At 41.0% G+C, this 15546-nt stretch overlaps 1 long non-coding RNA gene across 10 annotated transcripts in view; it reads right to left on the minus strand.

The window, feature by feature from the left end:
• The window catches only part of LOC102080706 (uncharacterized), a 184255-nt gene that overhangs the window by 152640 nt on the left and 16069 nt on the right, over window positions 1–15546 (minus strand). The window contains exon 4 of one of the 10 annotated variants that reach the window (XR_002063354.2): window positions 14453–14841. The exons of the other annotated variants lie outside the window; for them this stretch is intronic. This is a non-coding gene — a long non-coding RNA (uncharacterized LOC102080706). Of the gene's footprint in view, window positions 1–14452; window positions 14842–15546 lie in introns of those variants that run through there. 10 annotated transcript variants of the gene reach the window in all.

Consider the following 15546-nt stretch of genomic DNA (forward strand, 5'->3'; position numbering starts at 1 on the left):
TAGCATGAAAGAAAAAAAAAGCTGTTCGAGCAAACTGTAGTTAACTCGTCTGGTCACTGAGATATGTTCAAGAGGCTGGTCCGACAGTTAACAAGATTTAATTTTGTAGTAGCTCTTTCTTGTTAGATTAGCCGAAGCAGACACTTTGTCATTTCCTCCCATTGATGGAATTCTTTAGAAACTCCTGGCTTAATTGTGCGAGGGACTTCCTGACCTTTTTTACATATTAAATTTAGCTCCTCAAGGTGCCTTTCAAAGGTGAAACACATGAGTAATGAGATACAAAATCAGCCTGTTAATTGACTTTCAGCAAATTTAGATCCGCAAGACCTACGTATACATTTCCCTCCTTTAAAAGTGAACCATTTTAGCTAATAAAGTTATTAATCTTGCCCATACAGTAATTATCTCTGCAATTATGCTGTAATTGCACATACATCAAGGCCACCTTATACAGCGGGCAGCCCTGAGCTTACTCCAGATATCATATCATTCCTCATATCACGTCAAGACACGAGTCTTTCTCGCAGAATCTGAATGAATGTTAATTGACATTTCCATTCAATTAACGCTGGTTAATGGTTTGGCTTAAATGGCGCAGGTGAGATACAAACTTATGGATGCTCCTGCGATTTAACATCATGTCTTTTGCAAGTTAAATGAAATAAGAAGATATTTCTGGATTACAACCAAAGTCTTACTTGTTGCTAGTCGCTACTTGCATCCCTGCGTGCATGGACAGCATAGAGCCGCAGAAGTACCATAAACGGCGTAACATGATAATGCTGCTTTAATTACCCCTTGGTCAGCCCACTTACAAACCTATTGCCGCAGCAGTCAATATCCCCAAAGATCCATTCATGCCTCGGCTGATGGTTAACTTGGGAGCCTTTGCTGAATGCTTTAGCCTAATTGATATCCTTATTTAGCAATGAGCCAGTGGGAGTCGGAGGAGAGTTAAATGGAGCAGTTTACCCGGCAGTGAGCACGCTAAAACCAGATCCCTGAAACCACCACCATTGCTTGCCACAGCCTGGCAGATGATTTATACCAGCTAATTTAGTGTTCCAAATTGATTACCGCCAGTATTGTTTTGTGTTCACAAATGAATGCTTTTACCATTTGTTCTCTGCTTTTGTTTCTTTTGTTTTTTGTCCCCCCCCCCTCCGCCCCAATAATCACAACCCAGAGCATGTTTAGCCGTGGTTACTGTTTTCCAGCAAATTACACCTATTTATGACAGCTGAGTGCTCCCATGCCACTAACTAACACCGGGGCCAGGTCACAGGAGAGACTCGGCAGCTTCCTTAAGGCATCCAGACCTACTAATCACACGCATCCACAGAGCTGCACTTGCAACAGTGCACCGAGCACGATCAGCAGAATATTTCCCATACATTCACAGCCACGGTGTCTCATGTATTTATTTGCGATGCAATATCTGAGACGCTGCTGCAAGCAAGCCTCCGCACAGCTGCAGGATTTCACTCAACTCCCATGAAAACAACAGGTATAACCCAACGCAGACGTGTCCAAAAGAGAACAATGCATACCCAACAGGTCAAACAAAGCCATCGGGAGCAACAGGAAAATCAGATTCTTCTTTTAAACTGGGTTTGTAGGTCTCTCCCTCCTGCCTGTCTCCCCAGATATGTCTCCCTTAACAGCTCAAAGTAATTAGCAACGACCACATGCCAAAGGTAGGGTAGCTACTGTACACAGAGTAGGCAGACCTTATCTTTAATTTGAGACATTGAGATGCTCTGTGGGGGCTTTTGGAGAGCTGGGAGCTATAAGGTAGACAGGCAGGCTCCCCCTCCCAAGGTCGCTTTAGTGAGACAAGCTAGTCTGGGGACAAAAGGATACCTCCTGTATGCGAGCGCAGGTTTTGACAGTTTAATTATAATTTCATTTTTGGTTTATTTTTACACCAATCAAAACTTGAGCCTCGTCTGCGGCCGAAATAGGCGTTTCAAAAATTGCAAAATATCTGCTGCCAAAGTGCATCTGTAAACACAACTCTCCGCCTCGCTGTTTCAAACTTTGCTTTTGAGTGATACCGCCAAAAGTCCTCCAGGGCTTCCCATTAGTCACGTTGCTGAGCTCAGAGCTCAGCCACAAAATGGCCTCCAATCTTGGGAGAATGTCGTCAGCCCATTCTTTATACTGTCAGGATGAAGAAGAGCATAAAAACGCAGAGTCGATAAAGTCATATGAAATGCTTGATATCGAAACAAGGCGCACCGCGGTGACTGATTCGGCATTCAGGTCCAGTTGTGATGCGTTGCTCTTGCTGTGGGATAAGACAAAGGGGATAGGAAACAAGTAAAGGGGGGGGAAGGAAGAAGCCACTTTGCAAGACTTTGCTCCGGTTGCTTATATTTCTGAGCTTGTTTTCGAGTCATGTGGGGACTCAATAGTGGCGTAAAGATTGTCTTTAAGCCTTACATTTTTGGTATGATCCTTGTTATTTGACTGGAACATTACTATTTTCCTTGATTACAGTAATCGCTGTACTCAATTGGTATGTGTATAATAACAACCAGTTAGAAGGATGTTTGAGAAGGAAGCATGTTCACACACTCTAGTTATATACATACCAGTGCCTGGGAATAGAGGTTGGGGCACCAATTTATTTCTTTTTTTCTTTTCCTTTCTGAGCAGTGAAGTCAATAGACTCAGACAAAGATGGTGAGATGAGAAAAGGGGGTATGACAGATATTAAAAATGAAAGACAGTGCCACTCTTTTTTTTCTTTGTCCAGATAGTGGTTTTAGCCCACAGCACTCGAAAGGCTGAAATACTAACTGAACTAAAACAGCAGCATCAGATCGAGCTGAAACTTACACATGATTTATGCTTCAGACAGAAGCACCGTGAGTTAGAAAATCGCAAAAATTGAACGCCTACATTTAGGTAAAAGCTGACAGCGGCACTTTAAGTTTGCCTTAAACATATTGGTTTGGAAAGCGGAGAAATACGCTGGTATTACTAAAAGAAACTGACACTTCTGCCGGGTCCAGCAACGTGACGGGAATCTAAGCGCTTTAATGAGTCGGAGTCAAATTCAATTTCTACCTCAGAAAAAGTTGCAAACCGAAGCTTTAATCTATTCCAACACTCCAATTCGATGCAACGGACTGATAGGAATCCCCCTCCCACACACGCATACACACACCTCCGCACAGTATTTGGATGGCATTAAACTTTTCCGAGTATTGTATACAAACACTCTGTGTCAGGCCCCGGCTCCAATTTGACATTAACACACAGAAACATTCCTGACTTGAGTGAACAACCGACTTGACGTGAATGTTTTCTGCACATGCAGGAGGAAAGGCAACGAGAAGAGAGAGGCGGGGCGGGGGTGAGGAGTGGGGCTGCGGTGAGATTTTGGACAGACCGTGTTAAGATCATCGCTTTGGGCTAGGCAGGTTGCTATGCGCTGAAATGCTAATAAGCTTCCTGGCTCTCGGTGCAGGTCGACCAGCCTGTGCCGACTCGTCTTGACACTTCACACACTCGCTGTCTTCCACCCTTTTTAATCATTTTTGATAGGCCTCCCTGGGATGCCATCCATTTAATTTGAAAGGGTTGAGCCACCCAAACATTTTCACTATCTTTAAATAGAGGTCTGCCTCGACTTGCCTGCTACATTGTGGCCTGACAAGGTGAAAAGCAGCGAGGTAAAATGCTGTTTGCGTTTTAGGAGGATAATATTAGGCCGACAGTGGTAGGGATTCGTAGGAAAGAAAGGTGAGTGATGTCGACGGAGGGCAAATAAAAAGGGATGTGGGGGGAGGGGGGTACTGTAACAATAGAGGAGCAGTAAACACAGGTGTGGATGCACAGACAAGAATACAGACTGTGACAGGTTCAGATGCTTCTTTATAATCATTAGATAACAACACATTTTCCAAAGAAAGGGTGGTGCAACTTAAAAAGTCATAAATTAAAAGTGCGGATGAAATGAAGTGCGTGGGAAAAATGCAATATTAAAAAGTATGGAGTAAATTGTTGAAAAAGGAAGCAAACACATCGCGGGATTCAATATATTAAAGGCGGCACAACTTTAGCGGTCAACCTTCCAAATCAGTTAGAAAATCATTTTCTGTTATAGATTAGTTGATGATGTGTATTCCCTAACAGACTTTAACAGCCACTGTCCTACTCTATATGTCTTACGCTCTCTCTGAAAAATATCAGGGCCTGCAGCCAGCGCAGCATGGTCAGAAATGAACGGCGGCCATGTTGTATGATTCATCGGGAAGAAATAACATATTTTATTGGAGTCTGAGAGATTTATTCACTGAGGTTGCACTGGATGTGTAAGGGACACGTTCACCGGGGGATTTCGCCATCCAATTTACCAGTGTGCTCTTCTATAAACATCAGTCAGTACAAATGGGACAAATTCTACAGAAAATAATCATAAACAAACCATTACATCGCATTTTGGAAATTGTCAAGAGACGCTCCTGACGATGAGTATCCAGTCAGAGTCAAAGGCAGGGGGGAAAAAAGCCCAAAAGGCAAGTGGGGATGTCTGCGTGCTATATGATATTACCGTGACACTCAAGATAAAGATATCGCAGATTATTGGTTTAGACTGGCGAAGAAAGAGAGAGGGTGAGACCGGCGTAAACAGATAGCGGAGGCAAGAGAAAGGGACGTAGACAGAGAGAGGGCGAGTGCTCAAATATATATTCTGCCTCTTAGCAAAGGCGCAGATAGCTTTGAGCCTCTCCATGTCGTTCTATGTGAAACAGCTGGAGCTCTTGATGGAAACCACACTCAACTCCAAAAACAAGCCCGCTTGTTAGTTTCTGACTGTGACAGAACCAGTTTTACATGCTCTGCGTTGTAGTTGTAGCCTGCGCAGTAAACCATCATTTGCTCAAGTCTAATTTAGCTGCGTGTATTCGCAGGCTTTTAAGATGCAGTAAACTCAACTGTTGTGCATGTTTTCATTAAGAAAAAATGGGTGGTTGTGATCATGGCCACAAATCAGCATGTAACCAAAAAGCTATAGAAGGGGAACTGTCATAATTATTAATTAGTCAATATTACTGAATGGAAAAAGCCTGCCTTTGGTTTTCCTCCCTACAGTTTAATCGAACACAGCCAAGTTAAACAACACCAGGCAGTTAATCTCCACCACCGTACCCTTCGAATGCAGATAGAGTCTACGGGTTTTAAGTGAGCGAGCGGGCCCACGTTTTTTAGATTTGCTTGTTTGCTGTTGTTTGCTGTCTTTAAGTGGTCTTTTATTAAAGCCAGCCATCTTCCATACAGCCCTAATGCATTTCACTGTTGCGATGCTAATGGCGCCCTAAGAACACATTATTATTCAGCATTAGTTTCATTTCCCTTTGAGCCTCAAATGGCGACAAACTGTCTTGTAACTATTAGTTTTAACTTGCATAAGGCACGCCACATGCAAACATTTCTGACAACAAAGCTCAAGGAAAAAGACAAAAAAAAAATGTTGGGAGTTTTTCCAAATTACTTATCAGGACAAAACAACTCAGGAAACGTCAGCGTCTTTTTTAAAACATGACACGTGTAACTACGGTAACTATTTTCAGACAGTCTTGCGAGGAATGCTACCATAAACAAACGTATCCTGCAAAAGTTACAGCTAAAGTTTCTTCTTCTTCTTTTTCTTCTACTTGCCGACATGAATCAGGGTTTGCTTGCGTACTCGAATCTTTTTGTGCTCATGCAAGAAAATGTGTGTAAACATTAGGAATACCGTGCAGACAGGTTATGTGCAGAAGTGTCTTTAAATGCACTTGTTGGAAAAGATATACCTCTGACTATTGCTTCCATTTTGAGCAAGCTTGCATTGTGTGTGTGTGTGTGTGTGTGTGTGTGTGTGCTCCCCACTGACCTGCTGTTTGGCTACAGAGAGACAGAGTGGAACTAGCCATATTACTGTTCTTACCCTGCCATCTACTGGCTCACATCATTCTAGGCCCTACAGTACATTCATCCCTCCGTCATGCACTTGCTCCCTCTCCCACTCTACACACACACACACACACACACATGCACACACCTCTCCCTTTTTCAAGCTATCTCTCTCCCTGTGTTTCCTTTTCTCTGCTTTATCTTTGTCTCTTTCTTCCTCCCTTGTTTCATTTCTTTGCACGCGTAGCCATCGTCTGCCCGTTACATCACCCCTCCTCAGAAAGAGGGAAAAAAAGAGAGGAGGGAGAGAGAGAGCGGGGGACTAAAGGGAAGCGGCGGACAATTGTTATCGAAAAATAAGCATGGAGTTTGAAAGGGATTTTAATTGAGGCATTCGTTATATTTGAAAAGGTGAACTCCTAAGGGGATGGAGGGAGAGGAGCTGCGACCCTATTCATATCCTCAGACATTCATAAAGAATGGCATCTTTTGACTTTCCCTTTTAAAACCGTGCAACCTTAAATGGCCTAAATATAGAGGAGGGGAGGTAGACACGGTAATTCCCTGCACCTTGGGGGGCGCCACTAGAGTACGGGATGGTGGGATTGAGCCGAGGACTCCAATTAACTGTGAGGGAGGGTCTAGCCACCCAAAAAGGAGAGAGACAGCGTCCTTTCCACAATCCTCCAAAGGTGGTGATGTCAATCCATCTTATTTCGTTCTAAAACCTTCCTCTGTCTGCCTCATTTTTTAGCTTTCCTCATTTTACGCTCCTTTCTTTTTTTTTGAACCGCCTCCCCCTCTTTCTCTCCCTCACTCTGTCGCTATGCAGTAATAATGTCATTAATAATGCGAGGGCCCAGTGATTGTCCCGTTAAGACCAGTTATCCGGTTTGTATGTCTACAGAGGAAGTCAACAGAGCGCTCATTTGTTGTTGTTTGCTAAGGTCAGCTCTTTACAAGCCCCACTTCCAGTGAAGCAGACGGCCCCTGGTCTTTTCTTTATTATATTTTGACTGTGACCACTGAGTTAAACTTGGGCTGTTGGTTTATTGTAAACTTGTTGTACATGGACAATATCTCTAGGCAACATACAAGAGGTTTGTAGGTTTTTATCTTTGTACTGTCCGTCCACTTTAAAGATCGGCGTCCTTTCTGGGGAGGATGTTGCCCACACGTGCCGTTCTATATCGACAACATTGATTACACTTTAGCGCCAACCATCTTCCTCCTGTCAATTTGATGTCTTATGCAGTTTTGCTGTGACTAAGTGATGAAGTCTTTCCATATTATTAGCAAAAAGTTTTATCCTTACGCTTTGGGAAATACCCGCAGGCACTGTTCTGTGTATGTATCATTGATGATTTATGAAATGTAACTGCAACCAAGGCGGCATCCTTGATGATGAAGTTATAAAACTTTGTTGGAAGTACCATACCCACTGAAGGTATTTATCATGAGCCTTCATTTTTCATTGTCAGAATATCTACAGTATCGCACAACATCGGTGAAAACTCATTAAATAAGACATGGGAATGCTGTAAAAGTTAGTGACAGCCACTTGTTGATAACACAAGGCTTTTGTTCCTTTGTCCATTCGTGCTAAATTAAGATAGTGTCGCTACTGCTATCATTAGCGGTTAATGTGTTCGGGCACTGTTATCAAAAAACAACTGCCCGATTGTTTAGCTTCAAATCTGCTATATCGCATCTCATACTGGATGGGATAAGGCATGCTTAGCTTCAGCACTGAGGTTCGGTTGGTTAAGTGGTGCTGTGGCTGAAACATGGACGGCTGCATCGTGAGCCCTGCAGAGAAAAACTGTTTTGTGTACATGCACATATGTAAAAGAACGCATTCTGCAGTGATGAGCACAGGAAAAAATGCACGCATAAATATTTCCTCTGATCTTACAAAATCCTTGATTACAATGCTGGAAATAATCACAGCTCAGTCATAATCAGTCATAAAAAAGAACCTCAGTTATTAATTTCAGTTCCTGCCAAACAAAATTCTTCCTTTGTTGCATTTCATTTGGACTTTAACGGTGAGTCATAAAAGTCAGATTCAGAGGCAGTCTGGCCAAATCTGACATCCACTGGTAATGACTGGAGTGTTTCTCTTGAACCTAGCAGGATGTTGTTTAAAACTGTCTTAAGTACGCTGCAGATTATTAATATTACCGGTTGAATTTAAACACATGTGGTTAGTTTATTGTGTTTAACTAGTATTTAGTTTGGCTTGTGCAGCTGAAATGGAGAGTAGTAATCTGTGGAGCATTCTGAGTAGACCTATGATCATGCACAAGCGCAGACAGACAACTGCACACATGTAACAAGGTTGCAGATTTATGCGCACGTTACACAAGCTCTCGTCGCTTTGTGCATGCAGAATCACAAATGCACCCACCCAAACACACGACACCTATTCCACAATTCATTTGTCATATCATTATGCAAATGCTGCACACTGAGCAAATCTCAAACCTCTCAAAGCCGCAGTGGGAAAACTGGAGAATAGTGATGAGACGTATCCCTGTGCTTCTGACCTTCTTTTTTTGTTTTTAACTGTTAACATTTTATTTGCTTAATGTCAATATGCCAAAAGTATGCATGTAACACCTTTAATACTTTTTTTTTTTTATAAGAAAAACAAGGCGCTACACTGAGTTGCACAGCAGCCCTCATTTGCAATAAAGGCACATTTCTAATATCAGAGCCCACGTTCTGAGCAAGTGACCAAGTTGAGGTGTGATCTGTTATTTAGACAGGTTGGATGCACTTCCTCACAGCCTGAAATTTCCCCTGGGGGCTCTCTTCCATTTCTCACTGTCATGGATTTGAATCTTTTTACCACTGAACTCTTACAATTACTGAACATTCATCACCTGCCTACCTTCTTAGCTACCTAGATACTGTATGGAGACCAGAGATATGGGGCAGACTGGTGCAGTCGGGAATACCAAGTAAGACAGCTGTGACACAGTAAGGAATTCTAAAATCCTAAGATCACAGCATCTTTTTTGTTGTTGTTCTTTTGGTGCATGTTGAAAATGTGAAAAGTTTGATTTTTAAAGTATTTCTGTTAAGTCAGTTATTTGTGAAGAATTGCTGGGTCAAAATATTTTAAATATTTAAGCTTTTACCTTGTGAAACATGTTTATTTTAATAGTATCAGTAGTGTTACTTGGTTACATGCTTTTATTTAACTAAAACAAAAGCTAAACTGAGTCAGGACACTTCAAGTTAATGAGCTAGCAACAGGTCACCACACACCAAACAATATCCCCCTTTTTATTGTCTGTTTTACTATAAACAGGATTAGTTTACAAAATCAGTCTTATGCTATTTAAAACGTACAAACTTGCAACTTAAAAATAGTCATTAAGAACATGACCCAATTAAATAAATGTTTTCTGAGGTCATAAATCATGTAAGAAGGTTCCTCATTTTCCCACAGACTTCCATATTATTCAGCCTTTCCCTACTGGGCATTAAAAAAATGTATGTTTAAGGCATCATCAGATTGGTTTAACTTTCAATCAGTTTTCTGGTTTAAACTAAAACACTGAAAGGTACAGTCAGCAATTTTTTGGTTTCTTTATTGGAAAAAAAGGAATATGATAATATAAAAATTACAAATTGATGCATTATTTTAAACTTTGAATTAATCAATTAAAAATAAATAAGAGCGGGCGCTTGTTTGTGGAAGCCACCATGTTGCCTCACTATCTTGAATATAGTAGCAAGATGAACATTGATGTTCTGCGTTTTACATATATGGCTAGAGACCACCAAAGCCAGAGGGAAAGAAAACTTGAAGGCACTTGTGTACCGTGGAGGCAAATATTAATTTGTGCCTGCACCTTCAGACTCAAGATATGAAGGCTCATGCCTAGGTTTTATTATCTTTGAAGGGGTCCCTTTCACCAAAAAAGTAAAAACACAAAGGAAAGAGACAACACTCAAAAACATGCTTATTTATTCCGAATATTGTCAAAAGCAGCAGCAGATTAGACATGCGACCCTCCTGTATTGATAAGGCTGGCAATAAGCCGGCTAAACAACAACAGCTAGTTATAAGCTAATGTTATGCTAGCTAATGTTAGGCTCAAGTGTCCGAAAACTCACACTTTGTCTCTGATAAAACGTTTTATCACATTCTCACATCTTATGACAGTTTATTCACTAAGTGTCTAAATATAACAATATTAGATCAACTTCAAACAAAGTTTTATTTTATTTTGCTTTACTTTGAAAGAATAACCTGAAACCAAAAGTAAGAAATTAATAAAAGAATACCTACAAGTATCTAGACACAACCATGAAAACATATGTATATCATAAATTATAATAAAATATCTCCATAATGACCCAAATTAGTGCAATTTTGACTACTGGGTTTTTTATTTAAATGACAGTAGTTTTCATTTTGTGATTATTTTTTCTTATAGGGAAAAAAAAGGATTCCTCTAAGCTGTAAATCCTCTAAACTCAAATGGTCTTTAGTATCATGCATGCCTCAAAAAAACCACAGTGACTTATAACCAAATGCCACTGTATATCTCTGCAGTTTTCCCCTCATGAATAAAAGTCCTGATCTGTGAGGTGAGAGGATTTACCCCTGTGGCACACCCAGTCACCCCCTCTAGTCACTTGTGTTACTCAAGCTCACTTGTAGAAGTCCCTTAACACTAACCGAGAAAGCATAAATATATTATAATCTCATCACCTGTCCATTTATACAGGTGTCACCCTGCCTCGCAACTTGATTTTCCAGGAGGGCAGCAGTTTTTCCTGTGGCAGCGACTGAAGTCACAGCATTATTATCAGGCAAAATGTATTCATGATAGCAGAGGTCCGAGTGCCCCGTGGGCTTTGTAATATAATACCAGACCTCTTTATCAAATTTAACAGTTTATTGGAAACAGCTTGTACACATGATTTAGGCACCAGGCGCTATGGCAAGGCTCCGGGTACCCTCCTAACAGACATCCCTTGCACACCTCCACACAGTGCCGAACGTACACATACACACCCGCGCATTATGAAAGCTCACAAACACATGCCGTGCACCCGCTCAGAGTGACAGTCAAACACACGCATTTAATCACACATCTCCCCCCTCCCCTGCCTTCTCTGCAGAGCTTCACTTCCCCTGCACTCCCCTTCGTATCTAATGCAAACCTCTCATTGGATGAGGCAGCGTTTTTCTGTGGAGGTCTTTTGTGCACTTTTGTTGTTTGTTTTCTCTGAAGAGCAGCGCGATAACAAAAGTGGGACGTGACAAATGGACTTTGTGCCCCACAGCTAGATTCGAGTGATAGGTTACTGAATGGGAGCTACCCTCCTATCTCATTTATATACACACATAGAGACAAATGGACACAGATGTGATGAACGCGCTTACATTTGTAACTCTTATTTCTTAATCCAAATGCTTTTAATTTTTTGCTATCATATTTTTTTTTATATAAAGCTTCCCCGACCAATCTGACATCCACACAGTCTAACTACAATAAATACATTAATATACAAAGACTGCTTGTTTTATTATTTCTATGTGGGACTGAAATATCAGTAATGAGATATACTGGACCGAATTTTATTATTTATCAAGTGCAATATTTTCTCATTTAAGCAGATATGAGCTGATGCACATCAACATCAAAATACCCTCACCTAACCACCTCGACTAACACGCCGCTCTCCAATGAGCATGGTAAACAGAAACCACCAGTTGACCGGCTAATGATTTAAAGGGATGGTCAGAGGTCATATCCAGCTATTAATGAGCCCCTTTAACAAAAAGCACATGCAGGATCTATCCTGTAATCTGTCTGGTTGACACTGCGTTGAGAAAAGGCCAAAGCTGAGAAATCAGATGTATGTAGACGCATGTATGTGGATTTTACAAGAGTTTATAGTTTTTAGTGTGAGAACACACTGGTTCAAGAAACTGTGTGTTTCTATTTTCTGTTATTTCAAATTTTAATATAAGAAATTTGTTTCATTAAATAAAAAAAGTACTTTAAAATACTGGAACTCCAGATTTGCCAGACTCTTGCCTCTGGATGGAAAAGTTAACACTCCACCCTGCTCATACTTATTGGCAAATTTGAGAATACTAGCTTAAAATGTTCTCGGCATGCAACAGCTTAAAGGTTTTTAATGCGTTTAGCAGCTACAGAGCTTCAAGTATAAACATTCATTAATCCTTTCAGCCATTTCTACCCTTAACAGGAACTTGCTGGATGATGGAGGTTATCTGCACAGTGAGGAAAAAGATGCTCTCAACCATCACTGACCCAGACTGTCAAATGTAATGTTATCAGTGTGAGTCTATATGCTCTCTTTCTCTTGTTTTCTTTTATTCTGAGCTGTTGTGTTATATTTTATTCTCTTCCTGTTGCCTCTGACTAAGCTCCCATCAGTCCTGTGGAAGTTAATTATGGGTGCCAAGCTGTTGAGAGGTTGAGGAGAAGCTTTTTTGCCTAAATACTGGATATACACCAAGTCTGGCAACGCCACCGAGCATTGTCTGCCGTGATAAAATATGGACGGAAGTGCTGCTAGGCAAATCGTTTATCAGCCAGGTTTAGCATGCACATGTTAAAATGAAAGACTGTGCTATCTGCATAGGTTGTGTGAGCTTAGTTTAGTGTAGCCAACGCCGTTTGTTGTGTATAAATGGCATGCTGGCTGTCGCCCCCGTGGGACGTGATCAATCACACATTGCCTGCTTTGCTCTCTAACGGCTATGGGCAATTCTATTCAAAATATTCAAACCAACATTTTAGTCCCACCTTAACTGTGTGCTTTGTACTTTTTGTGCCTTTGTTTTGGAGCCAGTGTAATTATTAGAATCTGATTTTTTTCCACTCGTTTTTCCACCTTTTTTTCCCACAGCTTAACTTATCTCTCTAAAGTCTTGCGGTACAATCCACAAGAACTGACCCATTTAGTAGTTAAGCACAAATGGTCTATTATGATAATTAATTCTAATATATGTCTTCGGTATGGACAAGCCATTACATGGAGCATGAGCTGGCATGTTTGCTCTGTTACAAAGCGGTCATTAAAATAAGTGCAAGCTCAGTTTACTCTGCTATTCCCCAATTTGCCTTAATGAGCCAGTTTAAGCTGTCAGAAACCGAGAGGAAGGATTTCTGCTAACTGTAAGTCTGCGGTGAGTAGGCAGGGATGATGGGATAAATGGAAGGAGGCAGATTTAGGGAGGTGTGCAAAGGTATACTGAAGAAAAGAAGAGAAAAAAGACAAAGAAATCACACTGTTGCTGTAACAGCTGGTGATAAAACACAGCAGGCTTCCATAGAACTAGTGTGTTTGTGTAAAAGTATTCTCTTCCAATATGTTGGAATGTTTTGCTTTCCTTTGGTCACTCATTTTCAGACAATGGATTATATGTCCCTGTGACCCTTATAGAGATAAGTGAAAGAGAATGGAGGGGTGGATGGATTATGACTCGTCATCCTGGTGAGAAAAGGGGAAGCGTGGTTAACATGTAGAAAGGTGCATTTTAAGCCAAACCATTAAGAAAGCTGTTTTGGTGCCGAGACCTAAGAAAATGGAAATAAAAATGTCTTAAACCAACAGTTAGTTCCACACTGATCTGGCGTGCCTGGTTGCTTACACAGAGCCACATCAGAAGACCGCCTCAAAAGCTGTCTGGAAAAAATATTTGGATTGGCACAGGATTGGATAGCTTGCCTGTTTTAAGCAATCTAATAAGTTAAACTATAGGATGGAAAAACTGTGTTTGCGGCACATTATTAGACAACTCCTGTGATCTTTGTAAGGAAATTCATAGGGAGGGTCATTAGAAGAATCATCTATCTTTTGTCATGCCTGAAACATGTCTGCAGCTGTCACAGTTCAAGATATCTATTTTTTCTTAACAGCAAAGGAGGTTTCTGTGTGCATACAACATTTATAGAGAGCCGGGAAAGACAAAGGCAGCAAGGTATATTAAATCTACATATCACTTTAAATTGACTTTAACATATCTTAATGACTTAATCATTGACCGAAACAATGTCATTGTCATAAAATGCTAAATTCCCAGCGTTTTTGTCAATTTGAGCAGGAGGCCTTTTTAGTACATGGCTATTAACAAGTAATCACAAGAGATGTATTAATGAAGAATGCCCTTCATTTTTGCAGAGGGCAAGGTAGACACCGGTGTCCAGCCCTTGTCTTCAGAGGAAAATATGGAGGGAACTTAGGTGTTTGATGATGCGTTTAATTCACACAGGAATACATTAATATGATAGTCAGTGGAGCGTCAAAGCCCTCAAGTAAGGTTCCCTCATTAGTATGTTTCTCTATTTCTTTTTTTAATTATTCAACAAAAAAATGAGGAGCCGCGTGACAGATGTATTGGCTGTGTCAAGAAGGAATGATTTGAATTTGAATTGTGCATAAAATCGTGCAATTAGGAGGGCTCATTTGTGTATGTGAACAAAATATTTGCCTCCAAATGAGCGCTGGCTCTGAAGCATGAGTCAAATTACGGGGTATATTTTAATGCAATACTTATTCCTTTCTCAAGGATCTGGTCACATCGCACGCGTTCGAATGTCATGAAGACTAAACCTTATCAGAAAGCGCCTTAGTGTGAGCCAAAGCAGTGGCCTAATAACCCGACACGCTGAGGTGGACCAGACAACGTCTGCCACACCCCTGAGAGTCTCTGACTTCAAAAGCATACCATTCAGAGTGTGCAATGCACCGTGAAAGTTTGATGCTTGTACAAGTCATTCTCGGCTCATCTTGGCGGGCTATTATCTCACTTTGCCATTGTCACAACTGGTTGCTGAGGCTTTCATCATGCTTATAAGTTAAACACCTGATCTGTACACACTGGGGTATTGTCTGGGCTCTGCTCGGGCAGATCACAGGAGCCACCTGTACCAAGACAGAGAATTATTGATGTTAATGTCCTTAGTAATTAACATTTTCTCAGCCTCGTCATTTACAAAGATTTCACAGATCAACATTTTTGATTCATAGAACTGAGGGTTACATTTTAAAAGCATTATTATCAGTATTGGCGTATGGTTTTCAGAACAGTAGGAGGAGCGTTCTTCCTGTATATTTTGGAGAGTCGTTTTTACATGACGTCACAATGTGTCTTTTTTTTTTTTACCGATTAGTATCTCTATCTAATTTTCCATGACACCGTTTTGCTTTGCATTTGAGGTTAACACCAACCTCCTGCAAAAAGAGCAGGCAGGTAATTCACTGCTTGATTAGCCTCACTCTGCAATTAATCATTCTTAAACGCACACCCTCACTTTAGTGATAATTTAGGAATGATGATTAATGAAACCATCAAATACTGTATTTCCCCCGTTTCTCTCCTTACAGAGCTGCTGCATTAATGTGGGTCGCGGCTGTCAAGAAGGCCTCCCAAAAAAAGAAACAAACCAAACTGCAACAACTCTCGGGCTCTATTGGCAACGGTGCGCGCACACACCCGAAAACAAGGTCGAAGGTCTTCTAAGTTCATTGTTCCTCTTTATTTATGTTGCACTCGTGTCTCCTTTCGCCTTTGAAAAGCCAGCTGCAGTGCGGCGGAAGCGACTTTCTGGGAACAGACGCGCGTCAAAA

Source organism: Oreochromis niloticus, linkage group LG9 (assembly GCF_001858045.2).
Source record: "Oreochromis niloticus isolate F11D_XX linkage group LG9, O_niloticus_UMD_NMBU, whole genome shotgun sequence".
In the NCBI taxonomy this organism is placed as follows: Eukaryota; Metazoa; Chordata; class Actinopteri; order Cichliformes; family Cichlidae; genus Oreochromis; species Oreochromis niloticus.